Source organism: Jaculus jaculus, chromosome 4 (genome assembly GCF_020740685.1).
Source record: "Jaculus jaculus isolate mJacJac1 chromosome 4, mJacJac1.mat.Y.cur, whole genome shotgun sequence".
Classification (NCBI taxonomy): Eukaryota; Metazoa; Chordata; class Mammalia; order Rodentia; family Dipodidae; genus Jaculus; species Jaculus jaculus.
In genome coordinates, this window is record NC_059105.1 from 73259644 (window position 1) to 73273739 (window position 14096).

Genomic DNA, 14096 nt, shown 5'->3' on the forward strand with positions numbered 1-14096 from the left:
GTAATATAGAACATAGAAAGCTCTACTGTCAAGCTATAATTAGGTTGGTCTGGATTCTTTATTGTATTTTAAAACATGATAGAGAATACTTAGTTGGATTCCAAATATATTTGCTAACTTAAATGGGTTATTATAACTGTTGTATCACACATGTGAGATGGGGAGATGCATTGTAGTAAAAGACAGTAAAACCATAGAAAGCTATAATGTGAAGACAACCTTAGTGTGAAGATAACCTTATCTAACAACTACAGTCAAACATGGGTGAAATGTAGTTCCATGAAGGAGTTAGTTGTTTAAATGTGCCTTTCTCTTTTAGTGTTGAACAAGTAAAACATATCTGCTCAGTATTTGCTCCCTGTGCTACAGAAAGTTCTGTGAAAACACAATGCTGAAAGTGAAAACACTCAAGGAGATCCCGAATCTAAAGCCATGTCTGTAATGAAGCAGTCACCCAGTTTTCTCCTGAAAGAAGGAGAAAAAAAACAAATTCCGCTTTTGTATTCTATGATTTGTAGAGGTAAGAGCAATTTATGAATTTAAGAATGAAGTAACCTTTCCAAATAAAAGGGTTTTTTACTTGAAAACAAGTTTGGTTTTTAATATCTTCATCTTTAAGTCAGTAGCTTTATGATAGAGAGCAAGGGGGAAGGAAATTGAAACAAGTGGAAGCAATGAAGTCAAGGGGAATAAAGCAAATGAGGGAAGGAGGGAGGGAGAAAGAGCGAGAGCGAGAGATTGAGAAAGAAGGCACAGATCTGAACTGTGAGCACCCATTTAGAATGTGGCCACTAGATGGCAATGTGAGGTAAGGTGCTGCCTCGATTTTTTTTCTTTTTTTTTTTTTTTTTTAACAAGCTATTTGCTGATTTGTATTAGGTACCATAGAGTGAGGCGAGGATGAAGCCGAGAGGATACTGCAGAGGTTTCTGGTGCCTATGTATATGTGTGCGTGTGTGTGTGCGTGTGCGTGTGTTTGTGTGTTCTGTCCCTGTGAGACTGCAGCCCTGGTGAATACTTGGTCACCTTTAGTAAGACGGAATCTCAACCATTGCAACTGAAGGAACCTTACCCACCTCATCATCTCGTACATGGGAGATGGTGCTTCTCACTGCAGATGGATAATTTTCCTTTTAATCAGGTAAGCTGTCGACTTATTTTCTTGCGATCTTGCATGTATTCGTTCTTGCTATTCCTTTGGTAAAGGGGGCTCAGAGGAGTACAGTGCACAGAGCAGGAAGTCCATTTTTGTATGTGAATCTCGACCCAGTGTCCCCCTCCTCCCACATCCCTCCTCCCCTTCTCCTTCAGCCCCTCCCCCTCCTCTGCCAACCTTTCTTGAACTGGAATCAGGTTTGTTTGGCAGTTCAGCATTTTGATAAAAGATGAGGTTCTTTGGCCTGAAATAATTTGGAATCCAGCCAGTTCTTGTGTCTGCTCACCCTCATGCTATTTTAACATCTCCTTTTGAAGCCCCCTCTGTCACTGGTGCTTTGCAACTGGACTAGCTGTCTGTGAATAGAGGTCATCCTGTTCCTAAAGATGGTGCAAAAATGAGATCTCTGTTTTAACTGCATGGAAGCAGGAAGGTAGCGGCTGCCATGGGAGGCTGGCACTGCAGGGGAGCCAGCTTCCTTGGGCAGAGGCCGGGATGCTGAGAAGAAATGCCTCCTGACTTGGGCAAGGAGGGCACAATAGCTTCTTCTATCACTGAGTCCTGAGCAAACCACATTTGTGAAGGAACTTGAGGGAGGTGAGAAAGAGTCCTTTATTCCGTGCCATGCCAAACAGGAAGGACTGACTTACTTTTAACCAAGCAGAGGTCACAGGCAGCAATGATACTGCAGGTGCTGCTGGTTCATCCTGGCAACCATCTGGCTCAGTGGACAGCACAGGAAGCAGTGCTTCTGGATGGGCATGGGGCTTTTTCAAACGTCTTTGTGAACAATGTTTCTGTCTCCTGTCTGTCCGAAGTACATGTGTAAAGACCTCCTCCCTTGTTACATTTACGGAACAGCTCTCGTCACTCCTCCTAGCAAATCAGTCCAAACAGACTGGTGCTCTTTCCCATGTCCGATGAAACAATGAAGTCAAGGCTGGGCATGTTTCTAGTCCTCTGTGCACGTGACTAAATATTGCTGAGGTGCAGTAGCAAACTTGCAAATTGCCAAACGCTGTTGCTATCACACCTATCAAATGTGGCTTCTCTCTCCCTAGATCTGCAGGTTCACAGAGTTTGTCCAATGCGCTAGTGTAGTAACAGAACATATTTCTCCAAAAAGCACTTCAAATCATGCCGAGAGGATGTGCCAAACAGAAATAGGAAAATTCCATGCTGAGGTTGCTGCTTCTGCCTTGCTTGCTCCTGCCTGGATCAGGGGGTGGCTTACCTTTCCCATTTGCTGCAATACCTGGCATGCCAGGGTGATGCAACTGGGAGCTTCCGCACGTTTTTTATTATTTATTTTTATTTTATTTTTTGCCAGGCAGGCGTCTGGCACTTTAACTCAGCTGCTGTGCATTTCAGAAGCAGAATCGCTGTGGTGACCAACTCCTTGCAAACTCCCCTCTGTGGTGTTTGCTTTTGTAACTGCTATTAAGTATTGCTTCTGTCTTCTCTGGAGGAGTGTTGCAATTTAGGCCTTCCTCCACAGAGCTCCTTGAAGAGATTTTTAGATGGTGTCTATTTTAGGAACATAATGTGTAGACAGGAATGGATGGCCACAGAGATTTACGGGAAAACAATTTCATGGAGAGGGTGAGGTAGTATTATAAACTGCCAGGACAGAACTCAAGTGGCTGGTTATGTCACATGGACTTGACAGTGAGATTGGTTCCTATTAAACTCATCGCCACTTGGGTGGCTTTTGTTCCCCATCCCAGTCACTTTTTTAAATTAATTTTTTCCAACATGTATCTTGAAGTTTGAAGGCTTGTATATCCAGAGCATGTTCATACTGGTAGGAAAAACACATCAGGTTTTGTTGCCAATACTAATAGTCTCTGTTCACACACTGCCTCTTACTGGGAAATTTGCTACCTGGAGATACATTTATTAGTGCAATTTCCATTGAAGACATGGCAGAGGGGGTTTCTCAATCTATGGGATCTGGGAAGGCACAATTGCAGGCTGAGTTAATTACACAGTATCCAAGAAGTCATTGGGCAGACCAGCCAGTATTCTGCCTTCTTAGCCAAAGATACCAAAAGCAAGTGGACATGATTGAAGAACACTACACAGGGACCAGAAACTCAGGAATCCCCAGAGGATTCAGTAAGAAATATTCCAATTCTGTGGAAAGGATACTGTCATTCCACCCCAAGACTCAGAGCAACCATAAGAGCACCTTCTCTGAGTGTTGCATACAAGGAAGGAAGTGTAAGGCTTGGTTGGAGTTTCCTCTGAGGCACCTTAGAAGCTATGGTGGTAAAGCCTGCCATGCAAACTGTCCTCCCAGTTTGAGCCTGGGGACCCATCCAAAGTATGATTTTCCTCATGGTTAGTTGGAGAAGCAGAGCCTGCTATTTCTTCCTTGCACTTGCCAGGAGCAAATTTCTAGCTACCTTAGGAGGGGGAGAGGTAAGAGGAAGATCTCAGGGAAGAGAAGCAAAAGGAAATCAGCAATTGCAGTACCAGTATTTGTCACCCACAGGGTCAGGGGCTGTGTTCATTGAAGTAAGCCCTTCCCTTTGAAATCCAGAATAGTCAGTTAAGCATATCTTACAACTCAATGTAGGTTTTACCAGTTTAGGACAGGAATGGGAAAGAGACATTCTCAGTGCAGTTGTGTCAGAAAAAAGAAAAAAAAGTAGGTTTCTACAATCTACCCCAAATTATTCCTATTATAACTTTTTTTCTTTTATCTGTGTCCATAGATTCTATGATTGTTTTACCTTAAAAAGTTGAATAGTATCTATTTTGTGCCTGGCACTTTTCTAACAGCACTTCACAGATGTCATCTTTTTGATTCCTATGAGATAGGCAGTAGGCACTGTGAATTTGACAGAAAAAAAATGAAGGCCATGAGACTAAGTTAGTTTGTCCATTGTTATACAGTTAGATGAGTAACAAAACCCACTAGGACCCAGAGAGTCCCTCATCCATAGGCTCTGTGCTCCACACTCCTGCAGCCTCCTGGGTGGTGGTGGAGCTACTAGCGAGTTGCACGCTGTGTATCTGGCTGCACCTTTCTTACCTACCACATTTCAAAGAACGCTTTGACTTAAGAAACCCCCCCCACAACTGCTTCTTTCATTAAAAAAGAAAAGAAAAAGAGATTCCAGGGAGGTAGTAGAAGCCTTTAGCCTTGGCCCTATGGAGGTTGACATAGGAGGATTGCTAGGAATTTCAGTCCAGCCTGGTGCTACAGAGTGAGTTTCAGGTCAGACTATGCTAGTGTAAGACCCTACCTAAAAAGAAAAAGAAAAAAAAAAAGATAAAATAAATAAGTAAAAAGAAGGCGGGGGGAGGAGGAGAAGAAAAGAAAAAGTAACTTCCAGTGCTGTGAGATAGTTTCTATGCTAAGAATCTGGAGATTAAAACAGAATTCCTGCCCACGTGGTGCCTCAGTCTAAAGATGGAGTCAGAAGTCAGCAAACAATACATAAAGGAATGCCAAAGTCCTTTGAAGAAGACAACATATTTTTGCAAGACAGCAAATGTGAGATGCTTTCAGAAGGAAAGGAGGTGGAGAAAGCAGTTCTTATTTATTTATTTGAGAGAGGGGCAGATAAAGTGAGCAAGGGAGGGAGAGTCAAACTGGGGGCGCCAGGGCCTCCAGTCACTGTAAGCAAACTCCAGACACATATGCTACCTTGTGACTCTGCCTTACATGGGTCCTGGGGAATTGAATCTGGATAATTTGTCTTTGCAGGCAAGTGTTTTAACCTCTAAGCCATCTCTCCAGCTCTGAGAAAATGGGTTTTAAGGTAGAAATCTAAAGAAGATGAAAAATAGAATGAACTGTGCATATCTTGTCAGTGAGGAAGAACATTTGAGACAGAAGGAAGAAAACACAGAGCTCCCGAAAGACAGCACATCACCGACAGGCAGAAAAGGAAAACATATGCTCCATATGGAAAAATGGAAGGAGATGGGGCCATTCAGGTGACCACCCAGAGCTGTGGATTTTTGTCTAGTAAATATAATCTGATCTTTCATACTGGCACATTTTGAGGTTGAAAAGCTTAAAGCAGTTATATTCACCCAAAGTTGATTTAAGAAAAAATAACTTGTAAAGTTTCTGAAACATGCAATCATTCCTAGAATGCAAGCATATTGGCTCAAAAATGTTTCAGACATGCACAGACATATACAGTTTAATGGAAAACCCTGAAATCAGTGGATAGAGTGATGCAACAATCAGGTACAAACAACCTTGGTCACCAAGTCAGAGCCTCTTGTACTTAAGGCTTTCTTCCTGAAATGACAAAATTGAAGAAACTTAAGCCAGGGAGACATTAGGATGGAAAGGAAGAATTTAATTCACTGTTGTGGCCAGGACACAGGAACTGATTAGAGGTGTTACTAAGAAATGTGATTTTTAAATAACTTGCTAAAAACACAGACTTCAGCCTTTACTTTATCTATGCTGAAATGATTGCCGTTATATTTTTATTCAAACACAATCTACACTCTAAGAGAATAACGATGGGGCATTATTTTATATTCCCTGACTATTTGTTTCTTCGTAACTCTTGCTCAGTTTCCTATAGACACTATAGTTCTCTTAGATCTCCAGCACAGAATAGATTTTGTTTTGTTTTGACACCTCGGATTGATCAAGCATGCCTGCCCCTTCACATTCTGTCTCTCTTTTGCTCTCTATAGCCTTGGTCCTAACTTTGACCTTATTAATTTTTCTTTTATCACAGGTGTTTTTGGTATCAAAGTCAGAAACCTGGTGTAAAACGTACACCAATCTTTTCCTTGTGTGTTTTATACATACAGCTTTTGCATTTACATCAGTGGTTGGGTTAGGTTTGGCTTCTTGTATGCAATATGAACTCAGGCTGAATTTTCTTGCTTTTGCTTGCTGGCCTGTAGTGGGCCCAGAACTATTTGCTGAAAAGACTATTCCCAGGCTGGAGAGATGGCTTAGTGGTTAAGATGCTTGCCTGCAAACCAAAAGGACCCAGGTTTGGTTCCCCAGTACCCCCATCATCCAGATGCACATGGTGGAGCATGCATCTGGAGTGTGTTTGCAGTGGCTGGAGGCCTTGGTGTGCACATTCTGTCTCTTTCTCTCTACCTCTTTCTCTCTCTCTCTTTCAAATAAATAAATAAAAATAACATCTTTTTAAAAAAGACTTTGATTTCCCAGGATTTGACTTCCCAATCCCCATGTAAAGCCAGGTATACATACAAAGTGGTACATGCATCTGGAGTTCATTTGCAGGGGCTAGAGGCCCTGCTATGTCTATTCTCTCTCTCTCTCTCTCCCTCTCTCTCTCTCTCTCTCTCTCTCTCTCTCTCTCCTTACACATAAATGAATCAACATATTTAACAAAAAGTCACAAAAAAATCTTGAGAACTCATATAACTTTAAGTTTGAAAAAATTGTCCCACTTTCTTTAACTGTCATTTACATTTTAAGTTCGTGCCAAAACTTTTCTTCTTGTTGAAAGCCTGTTCATTTTTGTCACTCCCACAAAGCTAAGGTGATAATGATGAAAAGTGCTTTAATGAACGGAATGTTTCTGGGAAAAGATCAGTAGTTATTTCTAGGAAATAACTCTATCACACTGCACATCCTGTGCTGAGCTTACACAAACACACTTGTCATGATCTTTGTAATACCCTGCTCCTCTGATGTTTCTCAAATATCACAGGTAGGAAACTGCTGACCCTGATGTGGAGGTGTCCTTTTCAAGTAGGGTGGGCTGTTACGTTAGTTGCTTTGGGCTATAATTACTAAATACTGCATGTTGGACGGCTTAAATTATAGAAATATATTTCTTACCATTCTGGAGGCTTAAAAGTTGAGATCAATGTTTTGACAGGTGGGGTTCTTTCTGAGGCCTTTCTCCTTGGTTCACTGATGTCATCTTTTTACTGTGTCCTTGTACATACCCTGCTCCCTGCTTTTGTGCCCAGATTTCCTCATATAAGGACACAAGTTAGATTATGTCTAATCTAAAAGTCACATGCAACTGAATTACTTCTTTAAAGGTCCTGTCTTCAAATATAGACAGATACTAAGGTAGTGAGGTTTGAACCACAACTGATGAACTTTAGAGGTAAACACAATTCTGTCTTTGATGGTTGTCTTTGGCTGTACTTGTGACTACTAAAATAATAAGCAAAGAGAGTAAACTGGCATTTGTTGTCAATGAAATTTAGTATGTTGCTATATTAATGGTCCTACTCCCTTTTGGGTAATCAGGGATTGCCTAGGTATATGTTAATATCCTAATGAGGAAACTAATTAGCATTATACTTAAAGGAGCATGATGCATAGCAAACTGGACAGAAACAAAGTGACAATACTGATTGCACTGTCGTGCCTATGCTGACATGTTTATCCATTACCTATGATAAAAATTAGGGTTCTTAGGCTGGAGAGATGGCTCCGTGTGTTAAGGCACTTGACTGCAAAGCCTAATGACCTGGGTTTTATTCCCCAGTACCCATGTAAAGCCAGAAACACAAAGTGGTACATAGATCTGGAGCTTTTTGCAGTGGCTAGAGGCCCTGGCACACCCAACGTTTTCCCTCTCTCTCTCTCTCTCTCTCTCTCTGTCTCTTTACTTGAAAATAAATAAAAATACTTTAAGAGCCAGGCATGGTGGTGCATGCCTTTAATGCCAGCACTCAGGAGGCAGAGGTAGGAGGATCACCATGAGCTCATGACCACCCTGAGACTACATAGTGCATTCCAGGTCAGCCTGGCCTAGAGCAAGACCCTACCTTGAAAAAAGAAAAAAAAAGATAATATTTTAAGCTTTTTTGAAAAAAATTAAGGTTCTTTGTATATCAATGGCAAAATGGATAAATATGGATGTAAATTTAACAACTCATGAAGAAATTTATAAACAAAATAATTTCAAAGTGCTTCCATAGACAGAAGAAACTGAATCATGTTCATTAATTATAAGTATAATGTCTTAGGAAGATGTTGCAGTTCAGAAATGGCAGGAACAAGGAAAGGTGTGAGAAGACAGCCCAGATGTGGACTTTGTGGTGGTTCCAAGGTTCTGTTATCTAGAGCAGCTTACTGCTTTCACAACTTTTTGGTCTTTGTTTTGGGAGATGTATATTTTACACTAAAAATCTAACCAATGGTATTAGGATGATGACTCTAGTTGAAGATGATTGCAAAGCTTTTCCAGACTGGGTTTAATTCCCCAGGGCCCATGTAAAACCAGGAGGACAAAGTTGTGCATCTGTTCAATGGCAAGAGGCCTTGGCATACCCATATTATTTTCTATCTATCTGTCTATCTCTCATCTATCTATCATCTATCTATCTATCATTTACCTATCTTTCTGTCTATCTATCTATCTTTTTATCTTTCTATCTATCATCTTAAATAAACAAACAAAGAGAAAAACAAATAACTATCTAAGTATGACATGAACATCTGATCAAGTTTGAATTGTAACTGACAGTCTCACCAGACTATTTAGGAAAAATAATTTTATCCAAACAACTGAAAATTGTTTATCTATATAATCCTAAGTAAATCATGTTCTATATAAACAGTAAGATATTATAATGCCATTAAACAAGTTTCATAATTGCTCAGAAAAACTGATACATAAAACAATATGCAAACATTCATTTTTGCCTTGAGAAAACATGGGAAAAAACATGATTACATCTATTTTATAAGACTTTGATTTCTGTATTTTTATTATAATATTTTTTTTCAAAGTCTCACTCTAGCCCAGGCTGCAGTGAAATTCACTATGTAGTCTCAGGCTAGTCTCAAACTCATGGCGATCCTTCTACCCCTGCCTCCCAAGTTCTGGGGTTAAAGGCATGCCCACCCCCCACTCCTGAATCCTTGTAATTTTTTTCTGATATTAGAATGTCATCATTTATCTTATAATAAAAGTAGTAATTTTTCATCATTTATGACATTAAATATACAAGTGTAGATGAAATAACAAAATTTTATATAGTAAATCTCAGTATTAATGATTTAGTAGTTTTGTAGTTTTTTTCCTGATAGTGGCTTATTTTTTTTTAAACTTTTAGTGTTATTTTATAAAGAGTTATTTTCAAAATAAGCATATGTTGCATTTTAAGTTGGTATAGAGGTTGTGAACATAGCTCACTGGTAGAGCACTTGCCTAGTATATGTGAGATCCTGAGTTTGATGCCCAGTATTTTAAAAACAAATCATGAAAAAACAGAAGTTAGAACGCATTATTTTTCAAATAAAAGTTGATAAATCATTTTTTACAGAGACTCATATGTCTAATAAAAATTGTAGACTCACTATAAAGCTAATAAGAAAATAGCCAAATATTTCATTATTTTACATCTTGGAATATTAATTAGATTAGGCTACAAATGATTAATAGTAAAGTTTAGAATGTATTGTGTGTGTGTGTACATGCATGTTTGCACAATGGGCTGTGAGCATATGCAGTATATGAGTGCTGTAGGCACATGTATGTGTCAGGAGTAAATGGGAGATGTACAGGCTGAGCCAGAGGTATCAGGAAGCTGTAATGATGGTAATGGTTAGGTGTTTATAAGTTCCAGCAATTTCTGGGTCTCTACTCTCTGCAGGGTTGGGTTTATAGTTACATATGGCCAAACAACCACAGCTGAGTTACAAAGATTTGAGCTAGGGTGGTCTCAGGCCCTTGTGCTTACATAGCTCTCCAGCCCAAGTTAAATTATTTGAAATTTTTGTAGCAATGGAAGTTTGAGGAAAGGGGTCAAATACAAAATTAGATTTGAAACATCAAGCATATGATATTCTGGAAACTGAGTTTTATAATAATCTAATGTCTCCCTTTAAACATTAGAAAATTTTCAGGAAGTTCATTTTGCATTTACTTAGTCTCTATTATTGACCATGCATTGACCTCACACTGAAAGACTGATAACACCGAAAGACAAAGAAGAATTATCTATAAATACTCCTTATAACCATAGGTTTTAAAACATCGAAGCAAACTGAGAGCTGAACATGGTGGCACACACCTTTAATCCCAGAATTTGGGAGGCAGAAGTAGGAGGATCACCATGAGTTTGAGGCCACCATGAGATGACATAGTGAATTCCAGATTAGCCTGGGCTAGAGTGAGACCCTACCTCAAAAAAAAAAAAAAAAAAAAAACAAAACAAAAAACATAGAAGCAAACTGATTAAATTGGTGGCAAGGTCAAGTTTTAAAAATGATGGGAGGGAGACAGGAGTAATGAGAGATGAGCCAGAAATGGCAGGAAGGAGAAGAGATGGTAATCATGAGGCGTGTTTCCTTTTAAGATGTGAAATAGCCAGGCGTGGTGGTGCACGCCTTTAATCCTAGCACTCAGGAGGCAGAGGTAGGAGGATCGCCATGAGTTCAGGCCACCCTGAGACTACATCATTAATTCCAGGTCAGCCTGGACCAGAGTGAGACCCTACCTCGAAAAACCAAAAAAAAAAAAAGAAAAAAAAAAGATGTGAAATAATCTGTCAAATTGGAGCAGAGAGAGGAATAGATCATTAATGCCATGTCTTAGATAACAGTATCTAGATTATTTTAACTAAATATTACAATTTAAGTAAGGAAGCATCTTTAACCGCTGAACCATCTCTCCAGCCCAAATAGTACGATTTAAATGTTAAAGAAAGTAGACTAAGCAGGGTGTGGTGGCGCACACCTTTAATCCCAGCACTCAGGAGGTGGAGCTAGGAGGATCATGGTGAGTTTGAGGCCACCCTGAGCCTACGTAGTTAATTCCAGGTCAGCCTGGGCCAGAGTGAGACCCTACCTCAAAAAGCCAAAAAAAGAAAAAGAAAGTAGACTAAGAAAAGAACACTGGGAGGCTGGAGAGATGGCTCAGTGGTTAAGGCACTTGCCTACAAAGCCAAAGACCTCGGTTGGATTCACCAAGACCGAAGTAAGCCAGATGCACAAGGTAGGGCATACATCTGGAGTTCGTTTGCAGTGGCTGGAAGCCTTGGTGCACCCATACTCTGTCTCTTTCGTTCTCTTCCTCTTTTCCTTTTTCAAATTAATACAAATTGAAAAAAAAACATTTTAATAAAAAGAAAAGAACACTGTGCTTGGGATTTTGAATTATGTACTTACAGATGAGAAGAATCTAGAATTCTATCATAGAAAAAAATTTTAAGTCTAAGAAATCCAATGGATTTGAAAATCCTAGAAAGTGTTTCTTTGAGAGTTGACAAATTCTACCAGACAGCAGTTTTGATATTCCCCTGGAATGTGATATGCCATTAAAAAAAAAAAAAAAAAAAAGACAGTGGTATTTTGGGCTACGTAAGTCACTTTGTTGGTACAAAACCAAAGAGGCATAGACTGGTCTCAAGTCTAGAGATCCACAATTGCAGAGCCACCTGGGCCTGAGGGGTTCAGGTTTCAGATGATTTGGGGAATCAGTATTTAGGACAGTAGAGAAATGTAGATCAACTTCTGTGAAGGAAGGCACGAGTTCCATTGGAAGAATTTCCAAAAGGAAGTAGCTTGAATTTAGATAAAAACAAGCTGAGTAGAAATCAGTAAGCAAAGAAAGCAACATATGAAAGTGACCTTGTCCTTCTGGGTGAAGCTGATGAATAAGAATAGGATCCCTCCGGGTGTGGTGGCAGAAGGAGGAGGATCACTGTGAGTTCAAGGCCACCCTGAGACTACATGGAGAATTCCAGATCAGCCTGACCTAAAGTGCGACCCTACCTCAAAACCACAACAACAACAAAAAAAGAATAGGATCCTAGCTGTCTGTTGCCAAAATTTACCTTCCCTTCTTTAATATACTTTCCCTCTCTCTCTCTCTCTCTCTCTCTCTCTCTCTCTCTCTCTCTCTCTCTCTCCATTCCATCACTCTTGTATTTTTGTTTTATCCTCTACTTTTGCACTCTCTCACTACTAACATTTTGCCCTCCAATGAGATTGGGTAAAAGTCACATTCTTAATACATTCACACATTCTTTGATGCACTCAAAATGTAACCCAGAAACTAGAAGAAATTTTCAGATAAATTTAGCAATTGCTTTCAGTCTTGCCTACAACCTACTCGGCCTTCCCTAAAGAACTTTTACAGGTCCATCATAATTATGTCTGCTTTCATATACAGAGGTATTATTTATGTGTTTCACTCAGGTGACCTTCACACAACTGAAATCCCTGGTGTTCATCCTTACTAAAGGCAGTGACAGTAAACTGAATAAGTATTCTGTACTGTCATTCACTCCAAAGGAAAAAAAAAAAAAATATATATATATATATATATATATATATACATATATATATATGTAAATAAATAAAATGGAAGCCATTTTCCTTATAAAGAAATGATGCAGTCATTTTCAAGTTGCTGCCCAAAGAACCCAACCAAGAGCAGCTTGGAAGAGAAAGTTAATTTTGGCTTACAAACTCTAGGGGAAGCTCCACAATGGCAGGGGGAAATGATGGCATGAGCAGGGCCTTGCTCCTGTCCAACATCAGGTGGACAACAGCAACAGGAAAGTGTGCCACACACTGGCAAGGGGAAGCTATCTCTAACACTCATAAGCCCACCCCCAATAATACGTCACTTCCAAGAGGGTACAGTTCCTAAATTGCCACCAGCTGGGGACCTAGCATTCGGAAGACATAAGCTTATGGGGGACACCTGAATCAAACCACCACCAGGAATGTCATGTTTGATTTAGTAAAACAGAAAATGCTTTCAGGCTTTTATTTAAACCCTCAAGCATCATATTCTTAAGATTCTGTGTGCTACAATGGAATGGATGCCACATACCAAAGTATAATGGACATCATCCCAAAGAGCTGCACAGTTGTGTGGGTTGTGAGCTCAATGGCTGTGCTCCCATGGAAAACTATTATTACTAGAAAACAGGGATTGACAGACACATGGTGATTATTCAATCTTGAATGTGGACAAATTTTTGCAAATGAGTTGAGCCTGTTATCTCAAAAAGAAGTAACTGACAATATTTGTTGCCAGTAACAAAACTGATTAAGAGAAAATTAGAAGTTTGGAAATTTTACATGTGATCATCTGATATGATTAGCAGCGATACCAACAGTCAAAACATGAAGCATTTTAGTACTGTGAGCTTCTGTGTTTCTCAGTCAACCAAGATACATGTTCATGCATGGGCAATAAATTCACTAAATGTTCAAGGGAAGCCAGCAGTTTTTTAGTATAACAGAGCACAACAGGCTTGTGGTTCAGATTCTTTTGTTTAATGATGGTAGTCCCTCCAGAGGAAATATTACAATTATGCTAAAAAGCTACTAAACTATCTCTATTTAGGATACAAATTTGGTAACCTTTATGTAAATATAAATTATAAATTATATAATGTAGAAACAAACTTAAGAATCTAGACATTAAGTCAATAAATATTTGCAAATTTATAAAATTGTACTACTCATGCCATTTAATATTTTAAATAAATAAATACATTTATTTGACTATTTTAAATATGGTTATTAATTAATTATTAATTTATTTATTTTATTAATATATTATTCATTTATATTTTTCATTTGCAAATTTTTAGCATTAATTTTTTGGAACTCTATTTTAAGTTCTAGCAACAATGAATGTAAATCACAATGTTTTTTAGTTCCTCAATATTAATAATACAGATGCTGGAGGTCTAGACAACTGCTTTTGGGGTAGAGCATTTGCCTACTATGGGCTGTGAAGCCCTGGAGTCTATCCAGAGTATAACAAAATATATTAATGTGGCCGGGCGTGGTGGTGCACACCTTTAATCCCAGCACTCGGGAGGCAGAGGTAGGAGGATCACCATGAGTTCAAGGCCACCCTGAGACTACAGAGTTAATTCCAGGTCAGCCTGGACCCAAGTGAGACCCTACCTTGAAAAACCAATATATATATATATATATATATATATATATATATTAATATACATATATTAATATTAGCAA

General features: G+C 39.1%; 1 protein-coding gene across 1 annotated transcript in view; it reads left to right on the plus strand.

The window, feature by feature from the left end:
- Positions 1-920: 920 nt before the first annotated feature.
- The window catches only part of LOC101607308 (sodium channel protein type 1 subunit alpha), a 150444-nt gene continuing 137268 nt past the window's right edge, over positions 921-14096 (plus strand). The window contains exon 1 of the mRNA XM_045147269.1: positions 921-1141. The gene's annotated coding sequence lies outside the window, so the exon portion shown is untranslated. The remainder of the gene's footprint in view (positions 1142-14096) is intronic.